Source organism: Miniopterus natalensis, chromosome X (genome assembly GCF_054644295.1).
Source record: "Miniopterus natalensis isolate mMinNat1 chromosome X, mMinNat1.hap1, whole genome shotgun sequence".
Lineage (NCBI taxonomy): Eukaryota > Metazoa > Chordata > Mammalia > Chiroptera > Miniopteridae > Miniopterus > Miniopterus natalensis.
Window position 1 is genome coordinate 104,127,103 of NC_142103.1, and position 17,278 is coordinate 104,144,380.

The window sequence follows — 17,278 nt, forward strand, 5'->3', positions numbered from 1 at the left end:
TTTAACAGCTGATTTCTATTACATTTTGAAAATGAAATGTACTCTAGTCAACACTGCCTTTATAATTATTCAAAGTGTGTGTATACATTTTGGGGGGGACGCCCTGTATAGAAAGCTTTCTTTTTTATTTTAGTTTATTTTTAAAATATGTCTTTATTGATTTCAGAGAGAGGAAAGGAGGGGTAGAGAGAGAGATAGAAACATCAATGATGAGAGAGTCATTGATCGGCTGCAGCCTGCAACCCGGGCATGTGCCCTGACCGGGAATCGAACCCCAATTGCCTGGATCCTAGGTTGACGCTCAACCGCTGAGCCACGCCTGGCTGGGCAAAAGCTTTCTTTTTTAAAAAAAATAAAATTTATTTAATATTCTAAAAGTAACCAAAAATTATCTCCCCACTAAGCTGCAGAAACACAGAAGGCCCTTCCACTTGGAATCCAGCTGCAGGCCCATTTCCGAGCGAGCAAAGGGAAGCGCGTGCACCGAGACCCGCGGAATAGCCACGTTCCCGGGCAGAGGCCAGACCCCACCTGACATTTGCCACCATCCCCTCCACCAGCCGGAGAGAAAGGGAGGGCCGATTGTCTGAGTGTCTTGGGGCAAAGAACTGTTTTGTTTTTTCCTTAAGAGAGACAGCAGATAATAACAACTCAGCTGATACAAAAGCGATACGCGGTGCCAGATTGTGTTTGCAGCAGCTGAAAAGCTACAGGGAGCTTTTCTGTTCCCAGAAATACAGCCAGCAGCCCAGCAACTGTAGCGCAAGCGCGAGCTTGGAGATACATTTTGTATCTATCCCTCTACCCTGAAGGGTGGAATTAGAGCAGGTTCAAGGGGGGGGGTGCGTAATCTGATACTAGGCTGCTAAACTGCTACATCTCTGCGCCAGAAGCTGGTGGGAGGAGAGCGCGGACCCCGCAACAAAGTAGCTGCGAAGCAGAGAGGCAGGTGCGGTGGGGGCGGGGCGGGCCCAGGAGGGGCGTCCGACAAAAGAGCCCCGACCAGGGTCTAAAGGCCTTTGTTGACTTTGAGTCACCCGTCCCCAGTCCTCCACCAGCCTTGGGCTGGGCGGCACTTCAGCCTTTAGACTCTGAGGAATCACTTGCACACAGTAAGACGTGTGTTTGACCTGTGCCTACACCTGCCTAACCCTCCGCCACGAGACAAGGAACGCTTCCAGAACCTTCCACCTCGGTCCCTGTCTTAATGCACAGGCCCCCAGATGACCGGTTCCGACGTCCCTCGCCGCAGATGAGTTTTACCAGCTCCAGCTCGGGTTTTAAGGAGGGTTCCAGCTCCCAGTGACCCCGCGGCAAGAGTGCGTTCTGCCCGTGGCTGCAGGGGTCGCCCGTGTCTCTGCATCTCACAGAGGCGGCTTGCTGTCCTCCACCTGCATCTTTTTCATCACATCCATTTGGAAAAGTCTGATGAGTTGTTGGAAATCAACAGATGCAAAAAGAACCTGTAGTCCTGGCCGGCGTGGCCCAGTGGTTAGATCGCCCGTCGAGGTTTCGATTCCCAGTCAAGGGCTCGATCCCCGTCGAGGTTTCGATTCCCAGTCAAGGGCCAGATCCCCGGCCAAGTTTGGGCGTGTGCAGGAGGAACAGACCAATGCATCTCTTTCACTTTCACATTTCTCTCTCCCTCTCTCTCCCCTCCCTCCCTCCCTTCCACTCTCTCTAAAAATCAATAGAAAAATATCCTGGACTGAGGATTGAGAACAACAACAACAAGAACCTGTAGCCAAAAGACAGAAGGTGGACGCAGGCAGAGTCTGTAGATGCATTTTCCCTCCAGGGCATTTTCTCTCCCCCTCTGTTTAAACAGCCCCAGATCAATAGGGGGGAAAAATGACAGTTAATGTATATTACACGCGGGTGGCTCTTCCTCTCTCTTGCAGAACGCTTTCTAGCTACCTAAGAACATCAACCCTGAAAAGCATCCCGCGCTCGTTCCCGCCAGGAATAGTGCGTCAGGGTTTATTAGCCCGTGAGAACGTCGAGTAATGGGAAGACCGAGCCCCATAAAGAGGCGCCCGCTACATCTCTGAATTTAGCGCCGTTTTATTAAGAACCCAGAGCGGCCAGCTGACAGGTCGGCCAGACAGGGTGACCTGCGTCGCCTCCCCTAAGAGCCCCGATGAAAACGGAGTTCTCGGCATGGATGAAAATAGCTCCAAAAATTATGATCCCTCGCTGCAGGTTCACGGGCTGGAGCGGGGCTTCTGACGGGACTGAACGGTTTAAACACAACGGCAGGTAAAAATAGAGCAAATGTAAACAGCGGGATTTCCCCCCAGTTATTTTGGGGCTGAAAGTTGCGGGTGGAGGACCATGACGCAGACCTTCCCCTGGATCTGGCTTCATCCGAGCCCCAGCGGCGACCTCTCAGGAAAACTCACGGCTCCGGTTGCGGGGCCGTGAACGGTCCGAGGACACATCTCGGAGGTTTGCTGGCTGATTTCGGGCCAATTCAGACAAACTCGTGACGGAGTAAAATCTCCCCACGACGGTTCTCCAGGACTGTTCCTCCCCGATGTCCGCACCCAAAAGTGTGTCCCACAGGCTCCAGGGCAGCCCCGAGGTTCCCCGCACCCTAGGAGCTCATGCCCCGGGACGTCGGCAGCCCTGGGACTCCCTTCTAGCGAGATTCTTCTTATCCGAGGTACCTGGAATAGGCAAATTCATGGCCACAGGCGGGTAGAGGTGACCAGGGGCTGGGGCTGGGGGCATGGGGACCAGTGTTTCACGGGGACGGACTTTATGCTGCGGTCATGGCGAAGTTCTGAAGACGGACGCCGGTGACAGGTGCATGACATTGTGTGAGCACTAATGCCGCTGGCTCGCACCCTCAGGATGGAGAAAAATGGTAAATTTTGTTCCGTGCGTTTCAGCACAATGGAAACATCCCAACAAAACTGGCAGCGATTACGGCTTTATGTCTCCCGCAGACTTGGCGCGTCCTGAGCAGGGACGTTTTGTAAGGCCCCAGAATGATTCACAATCGCCAAGGGGTGGAAGCAACCCAGTCCCCATCGGTACATAAACAGAATGGGGTCCAGCCACACGATAAAATGCAATTTAGCCTAAAAGAGAGTGAAATCCTATCACATGCTCCCCCGTGGGTGAACCTCGAGGGCATGAGCTGGGTGATATAAGCCAGTCACAGAAACGCTAATACTGTGCAAAAGAGTCCACTTATATAGAAGCAAACACTGTAAGATTCTATTTACAGGAAACAGCCAACGTACCCAAACGCAGGATGGACCTGGAGGGGGTTAGGCTGCGTGAAACAGGTCAGGCAGAGAAAGGCAAATGCCTTATGATTTCACTCGTATGTGGAATCTAAAAAAAACAAAATAAAACAGAACAGAAACAGACTCATAGATACAGAGAACATTTTGATGATTGCTGGATGGGAGAGGGGTGAAAAAGGTGGAGGGATTAAGTACAGACTTCTAGTTACAAAGTAGTCTCGGGGATGTAAAGTAGCTGGGATGTAAAGTAGCCCAGGGAACATGGTCGGCAACATTGTAACAACTATGCGTGGCGATCACTTCACACGTTATATAAATGCCTAACCATGGGGTTGCCCACCCGAAACTAATTAACATTTTACATCAACTGTAACTTAAAAATAAGAAACATTTAAAAAATAAAGTCCTCAAATTCAGAGAAAGAAAGTAGAAGGGGCATGCCTGGGGCCTGGGGCCCGGGGCTCGGGGAGGGGAGGGGAGGTGTGTAACTGCGTCGAGTTTCCCGGGACGGAAAAGCCCCAGAGGTGAGTCTCGCAGCCAAGCCCGCAATCTCAGCATCATCGAGCCGGCCGCTTACAAACGCGTAAGATGGTCGACCTTATGCGGTGGGAATTTTATCACAGTAAAAAGATGACCGTGCAAACACCCGCGTCCCAGAGACTTTGCCCTGTTTGTAAACCGCTTCTCGTGTCTGCGGTGGCCCCGGGAAAGGACCGCCAGGCGGATCTCCCCGGCCCCGGAGCGGGCGGTGTGTCCGGGCCCAGCCTGCTGTGCGGTGTCACGCGCCCGTCCCTGCTCAGGGCCTGCTGTCCCACACCCCTGCTCTCCGCCCCACATTGATCAAGTCCGCAGGGACACCATCGCGAGTCCACGCAGGGCTCGCGGGATGGTCACGTCGGCCGAGCGGACGGTGGCCCCTTTCCCTTTCAGACACTGAAAGAACACAGGTGTTTCCTTATGTCCGGGTGTCAGACGCCGAGGGAGGGATCCAGTCCGGGCCGCCGTGGCCTCAAGGCCCTGGGTAATGTAAGCCCGGAGCTCAGCTTACCATTCCATCCTGTGTGTCTGTCACCGTGAAGGCCACCACTGTGGGACTCTCAGGCCTCAGCCCAAGGATCGAGTCCCCCCCCTTTTCTGCCAGTGCTGGGGGTTCCCCTGGGCTTCTCTCTCTCTCTTCTTTCTAAAATCAATTGACCAAAAAAAATTTAAAATTAAAAGACTCCTGGCTGGGTGGCTCAGTTGGTTGGCATCTCATCACGTGCACTAAAAGGTTGCGGGTTCGATTCCTGGTCAGGGCACAGACCTAGCTTTTGGGTTCGGTGTCTAGTCAGGGTGCAAACAGGAGGCAATAGATCAATGTTTCTCTCTCATATCGACGTTTCTTTCTCCCTCGGTCTTTTTTCAGTCTTTACCCAAGGAGTGCGGATATTTTTTCTATTAATTTCTTACAGAGAGTGGAAGGGAGATTTAGGGAGAGAGAGAGAGAAACATCAATGTGAGAGACCCATCAATTGGTTGCATCCTGCACGCGCCCCAACTGGGGCTCTGGATTGAACCTGCAACCCAGGTATGTGCCCTTGACCAGGAATCGAACCCCAGACCCTCTGCTGTGCAGGCCAACGCTCTAACCACTGGGCCACGCCGGCCAGGGCTCTTTCTCTCTCTCGCCTTCCCTCTCTCTAAAAAAATCAATAAAAAAAATATCCTCGGGTGAAGGTTAAAGAAAATTAAAAGAAAAACCAATGCCACTTCTATCATAGTTAACATAGAATAACCCAGTTTAGGGTAATCAGTCGTCATCTTAAGGCTGTCCTGGGAGGGCCTTGCTTTAATGAACAAACGAGAATAATTCATAATTAGTGTGGCCCTTTTTCGGAAGCTTACAGGGGAAAAAGAAAACTCAGCGAAATGAGGTCCTAATTACCACGGCAGCACCCGGGGATATATGCGGAATATCCAATGTCACAGTTTTCATCGCGAGCCACAAAACATCAGCACCACCGTAAGGGAAAAACCAATTTCTAGGTATCTGATGTTGACTAAACGCACGAAAAATAATTTATTCATCCCGTTCAAAGTCGAATCAAGAAGAGACGGTGCCGATGAACTTACCCGGGCTCGACTTTAATAGACTTTTGAAAACACTTGTCCCGAATGAGTCGGTCATTCCTAGATAGTCACTGGAAAGTCGTAATAAAACTCGAAAGCCACATCCCCGCGTTCATTCATCTCCTGACACGCAGTTCAAAGGTCGTTGCCGTGGCCATTGATTTTCAGAGAGAGTGGGGGGGAGGAAAGGGGGGGGAGAGAGAGAGAAACTTCGATGTGACAGAGACACGTGGGTTGGCTTCCTCCCGCACACACCTGGAGTGGAAACGGTAACCCAGGTACGTGCCCCCTTGATTCGCACCCGAGATGCTCTAACCACTGAGCCACACCGGCCAGGGCTACACTTCCTCCCTCCTCAGCAGGCTCTGCACCCGGGGTTGGTTGTCAGACGCTGGCTCCAACATCCCGGGGCTGTCGAAAGGCAACGTAGGACGTTAAGAGACGGAAGGCACTGGACCCGCTCCTAGAGGCTCTGGGGACACCACGGCCCGGCCGGCGCAAATGTGACATCAAAGCAAAAAAAAATAAGAGGACACGTGCGTTGCCCAAGGATGGGGTAGCTGAACCGTCCCGAAAAGCAAAGATGGGACGACATCATCTCGTGCACAAGAGCAGGAGCGAAAGCATGGTGTGGGCGCAGAGGCAAAAACGCGCGCCGCGACCTGGAAAGCGGACTCGTCGGGTTCCCGGGACGCTGCGCCCGTTAAAACTGATCAGGCGGCCTTCCCTCCGCGGAACGGGGGCCCGCTCGCCCAGCTTCTGTCAGAGCCGGCGTGTAATGCAAACGAGCGGCGTCCAGAACCATTAGATCTTGTGAATTATGAGCTCGCTGGCTCCGGGAAAGACACAGATGTGGGGCTGGAAGCTCAGCCCCGAGCGGGAGCCCCGTGGGCGGGAGGGGGGAAGCCGGGCCCGTGTTCCCCGCGGACAAGCCGCAGGCGCTCCACGTGGGCTGGGGTGGGACAGAGCGGGGGCTCGCCATGCAGAGCCATGGCCTCCTAGCTCCACCAGGCCTCCCCTGGGGCCTGCAGGGAGAGCGAGGACGAGGGAGCCTGGCTCCGGGGGGACCGGAGAGGCTCAGCTCCTGCTCAGGATGGGAACGCTGAGAGCATTCGGACCTCCAAGCTCAGGCTCTGGGCTTAAAACCACGCTGCAAGCTTCAGTTCGCGGCCCGCGGGCTTCATTTGCGGGGGGTAGACCATTTCGTGGCGAAACACCCAAATAGTTCCCGTCTACCTGTGCGGTAAGTAGCCCCAGGGGGACAGGGAGCCACCGTGAAGGGCCGAGAGCCTTGGGGTTCGGGGACACGGCGAGGGACACATTGCTGCTCCTCGCTGAGCCCTCTGGGCCTCAGTGTTCTCATCTGTAAAATGGGGGTGGAGCAGTGCCTCCTTCGTGGTGGGTTAAACGAGGTCCTGCTTGCAGAAGTGGTTAGAGTGGTGGCTGCCGATGGGAACAAACATCTCTGCCACGTAGATGTTTGATGACAAATGGAGGCCCGCCCTCGATTGCTACTTTAAGGTGACAATGAGAATGTTTGCCGCCTAAACAAGCAAAAAGGGATTATTCTGTTTAAGCCTGGTAGGGGCCTCTGGGTCTTGTCTGTCTTGGGGATTTGGGGAGGGGGGAGAGATAGAGAAATGAAGAAACGGGGGGGGGGTGAGCATAAGGGCCCCTGGAGTGCTTGGTGTCCCAACAGCAGGGGAAGGAGACTGGTCCGCCCACTCCCTGTCCCGCCCTCTGCGCCTCCGCCCCTCCCGAAGCCTGAGCTCCACCTGGGCAGGCCCCTGCCCTCTGCCGGCTGCACCCCCAGTTTCCTCCTTGCCTGTTAACCCAATGAAGCCTGAGCAGTCGCTCCTTCCAGGAATCACCGGTTCTGTCCCAGGAAATGTTGAAGATGAAGACTCCTCCAGGATGCCAAGAACCCGATTTCGAATCTCAGGCCACGTGGCAGGGGCAGGAGAAATCCCGGGGCAGTGACAGGGCCGGTGTGCGGTGGCCACGTGGCCACGAAGAGCCTCTCGTGGTTGGGCTCGAGGTTGCAGTTACACGTGGGTGTGTGGGGTCCAGACTGTGGGCACAAAACCCGTCACGTCTGAGCTGAGGGGGTGGGGAGAGTTGAACTGGGGTCGTTACCTCCCCAAAACTCAAGTACTATAATAGAAGTTGATGAAATGACCAACATTAATAAATGAAGAAATGCCAGTACATGCATATGATTCAGAAATACGGAGGCAAGTTCCAGAGGAAACCGGTAAGAAAGCGAGGAAAGGTGTTGCTTTGGGGGTGGGGTGAGGAGCGAGCGAGCAGGGCATTAATAGCTGATATTTTTAAATTTAATTTTGTGCATGCTTTAGGTGCCTCGAATAATTCATTTTTCTAAAATACACACCGTTTCCTTTGATGAAATAAATTTTCGCCAGAATTTGGCTCTTTGTTGTCCGTGTTTCCTGGTACAACGTAAGGAAGCATTTCACAAATTATGACGCTCTTGCAAAGGCACTGCCGAGTCAGTGGGCTGGGGGCATCCTCTGGGGGCCCCTTTCCATCCCCCACTCGCGTCCGTCCCTCTGCTTGGAGGTGACACCACACCACCCAAGCCAGCAGAGTCCTGCTTTCCCTGCCTGCCCCCTCCACTCACACCCTCCCGCCACTGCCCAGCTATTCGGGTCACCGGAGGCCACTGCAGACGGTGGGGGTGACACACTAGGCACACTTGGGATAGCGCCCGTTAAAAGCAAAAACCTGTGCATGCAAATCTTAGCAGGAATCGGGGGGCATAAGGTGGGCACACAAGGGGTCCTCTCTGCTCCCCTAGTTTCTCATCAGCGCGAGGAAACTTGTCTCTCAAGGCAGCTATTTCTCTACCGAATCGCGTCATTCCCCCCCGGCTACATTTTCAGAGAAAGCGCCCCGCATCTTGGGTTTCACAGCCGACCGTCTTCGCCCTGTATTCACTAGGGGCAAAGCGAAAAAAAAGTCTTTTCTGTCGAGATGTGAGCACGTGGAAAAAGCCAGATCCTTACAATGTGGTAGGTTTTTAGAATCACCGTGTTTTTTTTTAACGGCTAAAATCAAGGTCTCCTATTTATAGCTCCTCTCTCTCTCTCTCTCTCTCCCTCATTTGCAAGCTCAGGTCGTCTTGTACAATTAAATCCCAACCCTGCAGATACTCGCTGCAGAACCCAAGGTGCCCAAGGAGATAAATGCAACACTGTGGCGACAGACGGTGAAGGGCCCGTGGATACAATTTGGAAACAGTTTGGTGGCTATTCCTGCGGGAGTAAAAAGCAATTGTTTAACCAACGTAAAGGTCGCAGAATTGAAACAGTGTTGTCTGGCAAACATTTGTTTTGTGTGAGCCCCTGATGGAGCTCATTTGAACATTAATTAAAAGCAAGTGAGGGAAGACTGGGAACTGGCGACCCCTTCCTTACACAGAAGTGCCATCTCAAAGGGAAACGTCTCAGAACGGTCATCCATGGGATGCTTTTGCTGATGGACTTGAGCTCTTTTTCAAGCCGCCCTGCCCTGCAGCGCAGCGCAGTTGCTTGAGCGTCCGCCCATGTGCCAGGAGGTGGCCGGTGGGATTGCCAGTCAGGGCACGTGCCAGGTTTGGGGGTTCCTTCCCCCGTGGAGGGGCGTGCAGGAGGCAGCTGATTGGTGGGTCTCTCGTCAATGTTTCTTTTTTTTCTTTTTTTTAAATATATCTTTACTGATTTCAAAGAGAGGAAACAGAGGGAGAGAGAGAGACAGAAACATCAACGATGAGAGTCATTGATCGGCTGCAGCCCGCAACCCGGGCACGTGCCCTGACTGGGAATCGAACCCTGATCCCCTGGATCCTAGCTCGACCCTCAACCACTGAGCCACGCCTGGCTGGGCTCTCGTCAATGTTTCTCTCTCCCTCTCTCTGAAATAATAATAATAATAATAATAATAATAATAATAACAATAATATAATAACAGAGACACTTCAATGAGTGCCTCCCACATGCTCCCTCACCAGGGCCAGGGGTCGAACCTGCAACCCAGGTATGTGCCCTTGACTGGGAATCAGACCCAGCCAGCACGCTAGGTACATTTAATTTTTTTTAAAAGTTTTTTTTAAGGATTTTCTTTTTTTTAATCCTTGAAAATGTTGCTTTTTTGAGTAAATGTTGCTTTTTGGGGGGAATCATTCTCTAATCATGAGCCTTGTATGCTCATTAGAGGAAACACAAAATTTAGATTCCTCTGAAGTATTTGTTATTGGTCAGCTTTTGCTGTTTTGACAAATGGTTCCAGAAGTTAATGGCTTAAAACCACCAGCATTTATTTCGTCCACGGTTCTTGGGCCTGCAACTCGGGTTGGGCTGTGGCAGGTGATTTCTGGCCTTGGCTGGGCTCAGCCATGTATTAGCATCAGTTATTTATTTTTTTTTACAGACAGAGTGACCCAGGCTCCCATTAGCTGCAGCTGTAACGCCCGATGAAAGGCGAAGGGTATGGACTGTCATGTCCAGGGGGATGCTACCCACATGAGGACCCCAAATAGGCATGATGTTGGCGCAGAAACTGAGATGGTTTCACTGTCCTCCCGAGTCCACACTGTCTGCCCGGAAAAGGGGCCCTTCTCAGGTTGGCGTCTCTGAAGCGCAATTGGAAACTACCCTCCTGATGGTAAAAGCTCACTGCTTTGTCCTGCTGGGCACTTGCGTGCAGCAGAAACGCACGCTTGACGTATTTCTGCAAATACACAAGCAAACGCCCGCGGAGACTCGTGCCAGGAGCTCAGGCTGGTGCGGGAAGCACAGGGTGGGATACTGAAAATACCAGCCTCAACTTAAACAGCACCCGCTATATATATTTTTTTAGTACGAACGTGCATTCGAGTTTGATAATCGCTGAACCAAAAAGGGTTCAAGCGGCTGAAAGGAACCATCGTTTCAGGTCATCGTCTGTGAAATCATCACGTAGCCAGAGCCCGCGTTCGGGGGCCTGCTGCCCCCAAAACCCAAACAGATCTTTGAAGTCTCTTTTGAAGTCCAGTTGGTTGGTTTTTGTCATTTATCTACTATACGTCACACTGACCCCTCATCCGTTACAATATAAGCAACTTGTGTATTACAAAAACCCACCGGAGACTCGGAGATAAGATTCATTTCGGCCTGTGTGTGTACGTTTAACGTTCAATGCTAACAGCCAATAACTCTGACATTTGCATTCCACTTGCACTTGTGCAAAGATGTATTTTTTTTCCGCGGGGTGTGGGCAATCATCGCCTCGTCGGGGACAGTTATGGCAAATGATCTCAGTAAGGTGGTTCTTCCAAAAATCACTTACTGTACAAAAGGTGCAGGAAGTTGTCATGGCCACGTAGTGGGACCCGAGCGTGTCCCCTTCCTAGGGAACAAGGTTGCAGATGCAGGGGACAGGGGAAGTGACATAAAGACTGCTTCTCCCCCCGCCCCCACCGCGGATCAGTCAATATTTAATCTCTCCCGCTTGCCAGCGCCGGTCCCGTTAGCCACGTTCCTGAGGCTGGGAGGTGCCATCCACGCGTTCCCTTCTCTGGCGCTCTTTTTTTTCCCGACGAAGAGATGATTTTCTGAACGGTTTTGTAGAGCAATCGATTTCGCTTTCACATGGGACATTTATGAAGCAAATAGAAAAAAATAAAAAAATTAAACCTCGATTACATCAAAGGTGTTTTTTTCCGTGCTTGTCGAAGCTGCACCCGCAAGGCCGCGGGTGGCAACGGTCTGTCGATTTCTGCGGCCGTGCGCTTAAAAGCCCATCGCCGGCTGCACTGCCCTGGCTTTAAGATATGAATCGGTGCCCGTTTTCTCCCTGCCTCAAGCTGGGCTTTCAGTGAGCTAAGTGTCCGGATGCAGGTTTCCCCAAAACCGGCCCCCGAGACAGGGTCTGAGCCCAGGCGGTTGACGTGTGAGGGTCCCCGGGGTGGGCAGGCTGAGCGTGCTGTTTTCTACGTAAAGGGAGGCCAGGAAATTGGGACAGAATCCAGCAGCATCGGCCACAGCACCACCACGCCGGTCCCACGGGAGCCCTTGGCTCAAACACACGTTTCAAACCCACAAACAAAAATCAATGTCCGCTGACCGCCTGGGACGGTGTGGACGGGTGTGAGGCCGGGCTGGGGCCGCGAGGGACCGGCGTCGGGGGCAGTGCCGGGGGCTGGGTGTCTGGGCAGGCGGGTCTCAAGGAGAGTCTTGAAAGGTTACCTGAGGCTTAAGACAGAGCAGCTGTAACAGCCGCAGCTCCTCACGGGGCGGCAGAGCCTCGGGACCGTCCTCAGCGGGGACTTCTGACCCCTCCAGCACTTCCCTCCGCAGGTGCCGCCCGGGCTCCGGGCCGAGGCCACCGGCCCGGGCCTGCCGCCTGCGGGACGTGCTCCCCGACTCTGGGCCGGCCGGTGGCCTTCGTCCGTGTTGCGGGCTCCACCCTCCATGCTAACTCATCCTTCGTGGGAGTAACTCGGTCCCTTGTACGTCTTGGGCGTAGTCACAATTTCTCCTTCAAAGACTGTTCTGACATTACCACTGATACTAGATAAAATGGAACCCAGGGGATACCAGCTCCCCCGTCCCCCAAAGAAATCTAAGAAAACCCCACGGGCTTTTGATCATGTTTACGATGGCAAACCGACCAGTTCATCCACGATAAACGTGGAAATCGGACAGCCTTGGCGAGCATGCTGGCACCCGGGGGGGGCTGTTCTACATACACCATGGTTTCCAGAGCATCCCCCCTGCCGTGGCCGGCGTGGCTCGGTGACCGAGTGTCCTCCCTGCACCGGGAGGTTGCGGGTTCGATTCCCGGTCAGGGGCACATGCCTGGGTTGTGGGCTCCGTCCCTGGTGGGGGGGGGGGGCTGGAGGCAGCTGAACACGTGGCTGTTTTCTCTCTCCCTTCCCCTCTCTGTAAAAATCAACTATTTTATTTTCTTAATCCTTACCTGAGGATTTGGGGGAGGGGGTGTTATTGCTTTTCAGAGAGGGTGGGAGAGAGAGAGAGAAGCTTTGATGGGAGAGAGACACATGGATGGGTTGCCTCCAGCACTAGCCCTGGCTCCGGTCACCCTTGACGGGACTCAAGCCCAACACCCTGCAGTCCGAGGGCCAGCGCTCTAACCACTGAGCAAGCCAGGGCTCAATAAACTAGCCTTTAAAAAAAATAAAAGCACCCGTCATTCAAAGCACTCTCTGGCCATTGGCTTCTCTCCCCCCCCCCGGGATCGCGGGGCGCACGCAGCTCCCTAGAAGCACCGTGTAAATGCAAGGCAAGCATTTGCCCTTGAAACGTGACTTGAACGCGGGTCCAGGGCCGGGGGGAAAGGGGATTTCCCAATTCCAATGATCAGGTTGGGGAAAGGTCAACCGGGGCCGCATCGTCAGTGACGCAAGTCAGAAGCTTGGTGGTTTCTGGGAGAAATGGTTAAAACCACCCGGTCGTCCTGCCTGTGAATTCCTGGGCCTCAGAGCTTTACTCAAAGGCAGCCTCTGTCTACCCCTCCCTTGCAAAACCATTTCCTCCCCTCCCGCTCTGCTTCCAGGGAAGGTGGGAGCCACAGCAGGCAGCTTCCAGAGGGAGATAGCATTTACTCCCCAGCCAGAGAGAAGGCACGGATGTGGAAACCCGACCAGTTTTCAACGGCCCTGGGTCGCGTCTGGGCGTGCGGGTTCATGTGTGTAAAACTGGGCCTTGGGTGACTATGAAATGCCATTTCCCGTGACGTCACATTGAAATAAATCAACCTGGCATCCAAAAAACAAAAAGCAACAACAGAAACACCTTGAAATAAATTCAATCTGCACTGTACCGAGAAAATGCCCAAGCTGGGTTTTCCCTGCCGGCCCAGGGTAACAGAACCGGCTGGGCCTCTTTCCTCCCGTCTGTTTGTCTGCCTTTCACACACCGGGCCACGTCCTCAGAGTCTCTCCCACCCCCTGCCCTCCCGTCTGCTCCCCGTGTGGCTTCCTCGAGGCTCCTTCTCCGTCCCCGCCTCGCCTCTCCCCCACCTCCCCCTCCTGCCCCCTCTCACCTCCCTTTCATTCCTTCCCGACGCGCTCTGACCGTCCACACTGCAGACGCTCGGGGCAGATCGTCACCGCCGCCGGGGGACAGAGGCTGCTCCCACCAGGGGAGGGGACCGTGGCTACACCTGAAATAGGACCACGGCCTGAGGCGTGAGGCTGAAGGTGCTTGAGACACTCGGTTGCGCACGATCCGACCTTTCCTCATGAATAAGAAAGTGAACTCGGGGACCGGTTTTGCACCAGTTGCACACCTGTCTCCCAAATCCCCACGCACGCTTATGGCGAGGGCCACACCCGCTCGCTGGCCGCGGTTCCGAGGTCAGAAGGCTGGGTGGGTGCGGCCGGCTCTCCCACCCGGCTGCAGGCTGTGCGGGCCCCGCGGGGACCCTGGGGTCCTCACCTGAAGGCCCGGTTGGCTCTTTTCAGTTCCCGGCAACCGTAAAGCTCAGGTCCCCGTGTCCGAGCCGGCTGTCAGCTGGAGGTTGCTTCCAGCTCCCAGAGGCCACCTGAGTTCCTTGTCACAGGGGTCCCTTCATTCTGAAACCCCACAGCTCGGCCCCTCTCAGTCTCTCCTTCCAGAAACAGCCCAGTCTCCTAATCAGATCAGACCCACCCGCATCATCCTCCTTTCTTAACCTCAGCTGATTTGGGGTTTAATTACACCTGCAAACGCTTGCCACCGAAGCACCTGGGTTCGGATCTGATTAATAAACCGGGGAAGTGATGTAAATTAGTTCATTCAGCAGGTATCTGTCGAGTCGCAGCTATACTTCAGATGTCCTTACCGGTGGAGGAGACGCCACGGTGAACTGTCACACCAGCGTCCTTTCCGAGTCTAGGGCAAACGTTATCTTTTGATTTTTTAGTGAGATTATCGGGCTCAGAAATACAGAGGCCCAACCGGCCGGCGAGAAGCTAGGCGGAGACGCCCATGCCTTCAGCTCTGCCGAGAGCCGCGAAACTGGGTGGCACAGATGGGCGCCCCCCCCGGCTGGAAAAACCGCGCCGCTGGTAATCACCTCTGGTTCTGCCGTCTGGTCCTCGGTGTGCCTGGCACTCCCCCAGATGATAAGGCCTGACCGGCACTTCTGTTTCATAGTCTTGCTTTGAAACCCGGGAAATACCTGCGTGTAGCCGGGTCAGCCGGAGCCCCAGGGGGGCGCGGACGAAACGTGGATGCCTGAGTGTCTTCACTGAAACCAGTGCCCCGTGGAGCCCTGCTCGTGAGCGAGCACACGGGGGCACTCGGAGGACACCGGCGCCGGCTGCCCCTCCCCTGCTCGCTTGTCCACCAGCAGTTCGCAGGGAGCCTGGTTTTCATGACACACAGGATTTTGCCATTTTTTAAAAGCGTTTTTTATTGATTTTTAAAGGGAAAGGGAGAGGAAGAGAGAATGAAACATCAATGCGAGAGCGAAACATCGATCGGCTGCCTCCCACATCCCCCCGCCCAGGGGATCGAGCCGAAGCCCCCCCTGTGCCCTGACGCCCAACCCGCTGAACCACACCGGCCTTTTGATTCTAACTCTCACCCCCACCCCAGCCTGTTTCCCGAAGAGAAAGGACCTGGATGAACCTAAGAATGAGGGCATTTAAGGCCTTTTTGTGGGCAGCTATTTATGCCCCACTGGGCAACAAAGATACTGGGGATGGAGGAAGCGATATTTTTACCTCTTGGAAATGTGCTGCAAATATTAGCAGCCTGGTAAGGAGTAATTCGGGGTGGCTCTCCCAGCCCCAGGTCATGTGTACATGGTGGGCCCCGAATCCTGTGAAGCAGTGGGGGGCAGGTGGAAACAGGGGGGACAGGCCCTGAGCCACAGGCCGCCTGCAGTTTGTGGCAAAAGCCGGGCTTCCACCAGGGAAGACTTTCTTTCTTTCAATAGTTAATGCTGCCTCCTCACAAACAAGAAATTAATGACTTTCTCCTACGTTTTTTTCTTTTTCCATTTAATAAGCTTGGCTTGCCTTCCCCCCCCTCCCCCAATCCCATCACCTTTTGCATTTTGAATAAAATACAGAAATAATAAGGCTGTTTTGTTCAACATCAATGAGCTTCAGCTATGTAAACCTTATAACAAAATCAGAATTTTTTCTCATTGCCGTAACAGCTCCGTCTCTATAATGATCGTACGTGGTTTTCCACTGCGGCAGGAGACGGGCAATTATTTTACCAAACAACGAAACACAGGTAGCTTTGTGAGGAGCTGGAGAATCGGACGTTCAAGGTTACATGTTCAGGGCCAATATTTAGCCAGACTTTCTAAAGCTTAAAAACAACAGCCATTCAGGCATGAAGGCTTGTGTCAAGTGAGAATCTGATGGAAATTTTTGGTTTTCAACTCTTCTGCACCATTCATCTTAATAAGGTTGAATTTCTAAAACCACAATGGAAGGGAATGTGATCAGGAACATAGAAATAAATTGTATTGCAGATTGCAATCTGGTCTGGCTAGGGACTTGCTTTGGGCCAGTAGAATGGGACAGTAGGGACATTGCATCAGTTGAAGGCCCCGAGGCAAGAGGTCTCCTGCCCCCGGCTGCCTGAGGATGGAAGATTCTACGGGGAAGAGATGAGCCATATCTTAGGAGCAGTCTCTCTCCAGCCCCCCTGAAAGCTAACTGCATATTCATGACTGAGCCCAGCCAGGACCAGGAGATCCGCTCAGCCAAGACCAAATCAAATTTTTGACCCACAGAATCATGAGCTAAATAAAGGGTGGTTGTTTTAAGTCATTACGTTTTGGGGATGTTTGTTACACAGAAAAAGCTGACCGATACACATATTCGAAGGGATCTGAAATTTTAATCTCATGAGCATACAAGAGTAGTGACCTGAAAATCACTTACTATTTCAAAACAGCAGTATTTTCAGGGATTTAGAAACATTTTTTAAAAATCCTTAATTTAAGAAATATTTTGAGTTTGGCAATTTCAATCGTATCTTGGGTGGAGCAATGAGAATTGTTAACCTTTGCCCTGTGACAATAAAAGCCAATGCATTTCTGCTTTGTGGCTAGCAACGGGGTTGGAAATCCTGAGGGGGAGGTGTGGGAGGGAGCCCCTGGCAAGGACTGGAATCACCAGGAAATACGGAAAAATGAAACAGAACAACACACTCCAAACAGCTCTGCTCTCCCCTAGGATTTGCATTCTGCAGCCAGAAGGTCGGAGTCAGAAAGAGAGCTTGTGCCATAGTTTTAGCCGGGGTCGGGGGGAATTTTCCTTCAATAAGAATCGAGAACCTTTGACAGGAACCTCTCGACACTGTTTATGTTTGTGAACACGGTCCAATATGTTCAGCCATCCTGATGAGAATGGACATTAGAGCCGGACCCTTCCAAACTACAAAAGAGGAAATGCTTGCGAAATGGCTTTAATCGTGAATTACATCAAATGCATTGTGAGCTGTCTTAAAAAATACGTTTTTATTGATTTCGGAGAGAGGAAGGGAGAGGGAGAGAGCGATGGAAACATCCATGATGAGAGAGAATCAGGGACCAGCTGCCTCCCGCACGCCCCCTACTGGGGATCGAGCCTGCAACCCTGAGCATGTGCCCTGACCAGGAATCAAACCGCGACCTCCTGGTTCATGGGACGACTCAACCGCTGAGCGACACCAGCCGGGCATTCGTTGCTTAGATGCTGTGGTCACTTTTAGGGAACTAGATCCGTGCACCTAGCTGCCTGGAGTCTGTGCAGCCGGGGACACTATGACAAGTACAATTTCTCCGACCCCAGGAACTCAACCGTGGCCCACCCTACAGGAGGCCGCGGGGCTCACAATACTAGCCCAGGGTAGTGTCAGAGTTTCTATGTGTGTCCTCCCCAACAGGCATTGGTATTTTGTAACCAAGAGGAGCCCACTCCCTGG